The sequence below is a fragment of the Chiloscyllium punctatum genome, chromosome 10 (genome assembly GCF_047496795.1).
Source record: "Chiloscyllium punctatum isolate Juve2018m chromosome 10, sChiPun1.3, whole genome shotgun sequence".
Lineage (NCBI taxonomy): Eukaryota > Metazoa > Chordata > Chondrichthyes > Orectolobiformes > Hemiscylliidae > Chiloscyllium > Chiloscyllium punctatum.
Window position 1 is genome coordinate 7,988,753 of NC_092748.1, and position 7,694 is coordinate 7,996,446.

Sequence of the window (7,694 nt, forward strand, 5' to 3'; positions counted from 1 at the left end):
TCTGGAGCACATCTTCAATGCTATTGCTGGAATATTGTCAAGGCCCATAGCTTTTGCGTTATCCAGTGCCTCCAACTGTTTCTTGATATCACGTGGAGTGAACTGAATTGGCTGAACATTGGTATCTGTAATGCTGGGGACCACTGGAGGAAACTGAGGTGGATCATCCACTCGGTACTTCTGGCTGAAGATTATTGCAAATGTTTCAGCCTTCGCTTTTGCCCTGATGGTTTGGGCCCTGGCATTTCGTAGATTCTTAATTCCCAGCTTCTTCTAATTTTATTCAAATTCTACCATCTGCTGTGGCAGGATTTGAACCTTGGTCTCTAGAACATTAGGTGAGTTTCTGGTCTAACAGTCTAGCGATAATACCACCAGGCTAAAATCTCCTTCTACAAATTGATGTGCAAATTGGGGAAATTTATTCATAGTGGATTGTTGAAGTTATGTTTTACCCAAGTAGTGGTGAGGCAGAGATTTTGAAAGGAAAATGAACAAGTATTTGAAGGAAAACAGAATGCAGGATGGGGAGGAAAAAGTTGGGAAGAGCGACTGATGGATATGGATATGTAACCTGCCATGGCTCTGGACTCCAGGGACTTAGTGACATTTCATCAGCCCTGAGTCTGTATTCAAACAGCTCACATCACCAACTCACCAGCTCCAAATGCAAACAGATCAGTTGCTTCCTGTGGACAGGTTTCAGACTGGAAAGTCTTATTAAAATGCAGCTGGTCACCTTCTATAACCGGGTGCTGGGGAAACATGAGACAGTCAGCTGTCACAGGGAACATTGAGTTAACCTTGACTGGTCTCATTACGACAAAAACAGTACAACAATAAATAAACTGCAGATGGCTGTCAGACGCAGGGTGCTATCTCTCTTTAATATGTACCACGGCACAAAGAGCATTGTGAGAGGGTGTGATTAGGTTATCTTTCTTATTTCTATTCAGGCATCACTCCACTCATTGCACAGATCCTCCCTGGGGCTAACACTCTTCAGTTAGCTTTACTGATTGGCTGCATTATAATCACATCAATAGCTCACCCTCTATACTTGACTGGCTGATGGACAGATTGCGACAGATTGAGTACGTGGCTCAGGGATTAATCCAAACACACATCCCAATAATGAAGATGTATTTACATTGAGGTCTGTACGTCAAGGGTTCAATAAATTCGTCCCTTCGATGGAGGGGGCAGGGTTCTCCTGTGATGAGAGACTGAGTAAATGAGGCCAAAATCTTCGGAAGCTTTGAAGGACGAGAGGCAATTCCATGATGATACAAGGTTCTGAAGGGGCCTGATACCACAGACAGTGAGAGATTGACTGCAATGATTGGCAAATCCAAACATAGGGACCCAGTCTCAGGATAAGGGGCTGATCATTCAGGATTGAAAGGAAGATAAATTATTTCACTCAAAGGGCTATCAAACTTTGGATTTATCGACATCAGAGGGTTAGCAATACATTATTGGTAAAAGATTGTGAGAAGATTTGTAGCTCGGATGCTCGTTGTTGTGGTTTTGTTTGCCGAGCTGGGAATTTGTGTTGCAGACGTTTCGTCCCCTGTCTCGGTGACATCCTCAGTGCTTGGGAGCCTCCTGTGAAGCACTTCTGTGCTGTTTCCTCCGGAATTTATAGTGGTTTGTCTCTGTCGCTTCCGGTTGTCAGTTCCAGCTGTCCGCTGCAGTGGCCGGTATATTGGGTCCAGGTCGATGTGTTTGTTGATAGAATCAGTGGATGAGTGCCATGCCTCTCGGAATTCCCTGGCTGTTCTGTTTTTGGCTTGTCCTATAATAGTAGTGTTGTCCCAGTCAAACTCATGTTGTTGTCATCTGCGTGTGTGGCTACTAAGGATAGCTGGTCATGTCGTTTCGTGGCTAGTTGGTGTTCATGGATACGGATTGTTAGCTGTCCTCCTGTTTGTCCTATGTAGTGTTTTGTGCAGTCCTTGCATGGGATTTTGTACACTACATTGGTTTTACTCATGCTGGGTATCAGGTCCTTTGTCCTGGTGAGTTGTTGTCTGAGAGTGGCTGTTGGTTTGTGTGATGTTATGAGTCCTAGTGGTCGCAGTAGTTTGGTTGTCAATTCAGAAATGTCCTTGATGTATGGTAATGTGGCTAGTCCTTTGGGTTGTGGCATGTCCTCATTCCGTTGTCTTTCCCTTCGGCATCTGTTGATGAAATTGCAGGGGTATCCGCTTTTGGCGAATACATTGTAGAGGTGTTCTTCCTCTTTTTGTAGTTCTGGTGTGCTGCAGTGTGTTGTGGCCCTTTTGAACAGTGTCTTGATGCAACTTCTTTTGTGTGTGTTGGGGTGGTTGCTTTCGTTGTTTAGGACATGGTCTGTGTGTGTGGCTTTCCTGTAAACCTTTGTGGTGAATTCTCCGTTCAGTGTTCTCTGTACCATCACGTCTATGAATGGGAGTTGGTTGTCCTTTTCTTCCTCTCTAGTGAATCGGATTCCTGTGAGTGTGGCGTTGATGATCTGGTGTGTGTTTTCTATTTCTGTGTTTTTAATAATTACAAAGGTGTCATCTATATTGAATTGTTAAGTATACGCAAATATTAGAGACAGATCAAAGTTTGGGAGAAGATTTGTAGCTCGGGTGCTCGTTGCTGTGGTTCTGTTCGCCAAGCTGGGAATTTGTCTTGCAAACGTTTCGTCCCCTGTCTAGGTGACATCCTCAGTGCTTGGGAGCCTCCTGTGAAGCGCTTCTGTGCTGTTTCCTCCAGCATTTATAGTCGCCTGTCTCTGCCGCTTCCGGTTGTCAGTTCGAGCTGTCCGCTGTAGTGGCCGGTATATTGGGTCCAGGTCGACCCAATGGCACTCATCCACAGACTCTATCAACAAACACATCGACCTGGACCCAATATACTGGCCACTACAGCGGACAGCTGGAACTGACAACCGGAAGCGGCAGAGACAGGCCACTATAAATGCCGGAAGAAACAGCACAGAAGCGCTTCACAGGAGGCTCCCAAGCACTGAGGATGTCACCTAGACAGGGGACAAAACGTTTGCAAGACAAATTCCCAGCTCGGCGAACAGAACCACAACATTAGAGACAGATTTTTTTTGACCTCTCAGAGAATGAAGGGAGAAGAGAAATGGACAGAGAGTGGAGTTCAAGCCCAAGATAGTATCGAATGGTGGAGCAGGCCCGACAGACTTTTGCTCCCATTTCTTTTATAATGGTGACCATCCATGGCCTGCAACGTTTGTTTCTCATGGGAATGGCGACCCTCAGAGTTCGAATGGACCAGGTTTTCTGAAACAATTAAACCCTGGACTCTATGCTCACTTTCAGTGTGGTGCTACATTGAATGATTGAATGAACTGTAACAGCAGATTGATGAGGGTCAGTCTCACTGAACTGGACAACACAGGCAAAAACTCTAGTCAAGCTTGTTAAAGGTGAAAGACAAATTGAGAAGGGTAGCATCCCCCAGTCACATGGAATGTAACTTACGACTTTAATTAAGGATATCTTATTGATGCAACCACGACAACAAAAAAACAATTGGAGACTTTTTGAGAAAGACGAACATAGATTTGGGAGGTGACAACACGTTTAAGCACTTTGGAGAGGAATTGGAGATTGGAGATGGAATGGAAATGTGTGTAGATTGATGGATATGTTACATTTGCCCCGGGGAGTCCAAGCTCCTGTAGAACATACAGCTTTAATCCAACTTTTTTTTGGCTGTGTTATGAACATGCTTTGTTCTGGAGCACAAATCAAATCTGGAGCTTGACTCAGAGCCAGAGCTCGAGACTTGAGTTACCAGGCCAAGATTCAAGGCCACAGATGGGTTCACAATGTCGTCACAAACAGATAGACTGGCAACCTCCAATCCTTCCAACAGACCACTGGCAGGCAGTAAGAATGGGGAAGAGTCACGGGTGGCTCTGCTTGGTGTGGAGTGGTGCTCCCTTCAAACTATAGAATGGGTCACTGACCTGAAGCTAAGAGAAATAAGCCACAGAAAACAGGGAAGTCCTCCTGCCTCTGGCTGAGGCCAAGTCTTGGGGATGTCAAGTTGAGATAATATTCAACGTTGTTGCTGCAATCAAGATTTGTTCATCTGCTTCATTTAAAAACAATTCACAGACATCAGACAATTCAGCTCCAGTTTTATTAATCAATGGAAAGTCGTCGATTGAATTTGAACCTACATCTCAGAGCATTATTCAGGAGCTCTAAGATTACCAGTCCTGTGAGTTTACTGCAACACCACCAACACCAAGAGAGTTGGTAAAGAAGCTGGCTGTTATCTTTGTTCTGCAAGGAGCTGTCAGAGTAATGCAATGTTTTAGGAAAGGAAGGCAGGGCTGGCGAGTGATTGATTAATTAGTCTAGTCACAGCTAACAGCACTGCAGCTAGCACTGCTACCTCAAAGGGCCAGGGACCTGGGTTCGATTCCCACCTTGGGTGACAGTCTGTGTGAAGTTTGCACATTCTCCCATTGTCTGTGCAGGTTTCCTCCCACAATCCAAAGATGTGCAGGTCAGGTGGTTTAGCCATGCTAAATTGCCCATCGTGTTAGGTGCATTAGTTAGGGATAAATGAAGTGTACGGGAATGGGTCTGGGTGGGTACCTCTTCGGAGGGTTGGTGTGGACTAGTGGGGCTGATGGGCCCATTCCCATACTGTCGGGAATCTAATCTGAAAGGTAAACGAGTCGTGTGGCAGGTCAGGTAAGAGTCAAAACTGCATACCTTCCTCTTTTAAAATGCAAATTAGGGACAGAGGGGGAGGCAACGCCCATCGTGGAAGGAAGTACAGGGATCAAGACAAAGCAGAGTCGAGGCAGCACTTCGAGTGGGTTGACAGCTGCAGGAGTCCTGCAGTGAACAAAGGGGAAAATGCCAGCCAGACAGACAACAGGTAATCTGGAGAAGGCTATTCTGTAGGCCAAAGGAGTTGGTCTGGTCAGGAAGAACAAGTCGGAATAAATTACTCAGTCCTCTTTGAAAGGATCTCACTGTGGCATCTCTTATTAATGTGCCATCTTTGTATTGTGTTGAACTGTTTTCTGCTCCAGTCTCTTATGAATTGACTGTTCTGTGGTCAGCTCAAGACCCTGGCACTCCATCTCCTCACCGTCACTAACTTGCCGTGTTTGCAGTCACCCCTCTTGCAAAAAGTGAATACTGTGAAAATGACAGATTGCCTGATGTGGGAGGGGTTGCTCAGTGCAGAGTGTTAAGCTGGAGGCAGAGTAACTCATTGATTATCCACACTTTCAAAGAGCCCAAGTTACAGAAAGCAAAAATGAAGAAAATTATAATTGACAAGGAGAAAGTGAAAAATCCTGTACTGGATCACAGTCATTTCATTCGTGCTGGCTGCACTCTCCTGACATTCCTCAATTATCTGCAAAGTCTGGGAAGTCAACTCCACACTGACCATGGTGGGAGGCTGTGAGCTGGTGTGCATGCCACTGGAATTCCTAAAAGGGAGACCAGCAAGGTTGCCATGGTCACTGACATTTCCACAGCGAATATAGCATATTCAGCTCACACTGCATCAGTCCACAGTACTGCATCAGGACTGGGATTTTGTTTGTCTATTTTTTTATGCGCCTGGTATTATTTAAATGGCTGAGATGGTGTAGACAGAGCCTCCCCTCATGGTGATAGACTGCCCTCAAGTGGTAATGCTGCTCATTGCTCCTCCCTCTCCAACACCATCTGTTTTGCTCTGTATTTGTGAAATTAATTACTGTAGAGGCTGCGTCCTCTGCACCAACAACCTTTCATTTATATAGCATATTCCAATAGCATTTGTGACCTTCAGCACCGAAAAGGGCAAGGGCAACAAATGCAAGGGAGCACTATCAGCTGCAAAGTTCCTCTACAAGCCAAAAATCATTTTAACTTGGAAAAGTATTGCCATTCCTTCACTGGTAATGGGTCCAAAGCTCAAAATCCCCTCCGAACAGTTTAGTTGGTGTTCCCACACCCAAAAGGACTGCAGCAGTTCAAGAAACTGGCCTCTCACCATCAGCTTTTCAAGGGAAACCAGGGAACGAGCAACAAATGCTGGTCTTGCCAGGAATGCCCACATCTTAGGAACAGTTTCTTTTCAAAACCAAAACATGATGCTTTGCAGGAATGCTAAGAAACAAGAATAAACAGATGCACGTCAGGAGACATGAGCATAACATACCAAAAGCTTGAACACAGAAACGGAGAAATCGTAATGCATTGGAAAGCCCCAGGAGAAAGAATTCAAAAGATTAGAATGCATTCATCTGAAAGTATAGCTGTCAATAGCTGACTGATTTAAAATACAATGTGGGTGAGGACTGAATGCAGAGGGTTCAGAGATAAAAGGGGCACAGGGCCACAAGAGGTTTGCATTTTAAGTTGGAGGTAATTATCAAACCAGAAGCCACTGTAGATCAACGAACATAGGGATGATGGACAAATGAGAGTTGGTACATGATGGAATGTGAGCAGCAGAGGTTTGGATGTGTTTAGGCTTCTGGAGGATATGGGTTGGAGCGCTCGAGTCAGGACGAGAGATAACAAAAGCACAGTTGAGGGTTTTAGAAATAGATGAGTTGAAGCGGGATGGTGACAGGTAATCTTAGAAGTGGAAACAGGTCTTGGACAGGATAGAGTTATAGAGATGTACAGCATGGAAACGGACTCTTCAGTCCAACCTGTCCATGCCGACCAGATATCCCAACCCAATCTAGTCCCACCTGCCAGCACCTGGCCCATATCCCTCCAAACTCTTCCTATTCATACACCCATCCAAATGCCTCTTAAATGTTGCAAGTGTGCCAGCTTCCACCACATCCTCTGGCAGCTCATTCCATACATGTACCACCCTCTGTGAGAAAAAGTTGTCCCTTAGGTCTCTTTTATATCTTTCTCCTCTCACCCTAAACCTATGCCCTCTAGTTCTGGACTCCCCGACCCCAGGGAAAAGGCTATGTCTATTTACCCTCTCCATGCCCCTCATGATTTTATAAACTTTTATAAGGTCACCCCTCAGCCTCCGACGCTCCAGGGAAAACAGCCCAGCCTGTTCAGCCTCTCCCTGTTGCTCAGATCCTCCCACCCTGGCAACATCCTTGTAAATCTTTTCGGAACCCTTTCAAGTTTCACAACATCTTTCTGATAGGAAGGAGACCAGAATTGCACGCGATGTTCCAAAGGTGGCCTAACCAATGTCCTGTACACCTGCAACATGACCTCCCAACTCCTGTACTCAATATTCTGACCGATAAAGGAAAGCATACCAAACACCTTCTTAACTATCCTATCTACCTGTGACTCCACTTTCAAGGAGCTATGAACCTGCGCTCCAAGGTCTCTTTGTTCAGCAACACTCCCTAGGACCTTACCATTAATTGTACAAGTCCTGCTTTCCCAAAATGCAGCACCTCAGATTTATATAAATTAAACTCCATCTGCCACTTCTCAGCCCATTGGCCCATCTGATCAAGATCCTGTTATAATCTGAGGTAACCTTCTTCGCTGTCCACTACACCTCCAATTTTAGTGTCTTGTGCAAACTTACTAACTGTACCTCTTATGCTCGCATCCAAATCATTTATATAAATGACAAATCACAGTGGACCCAGCACCGATCCTTGTGGCACTCCACTGGTCACAGGCCTCCAGTCTGAAAAACAATCCTCCACCACCACCCTCTGTCTTCTA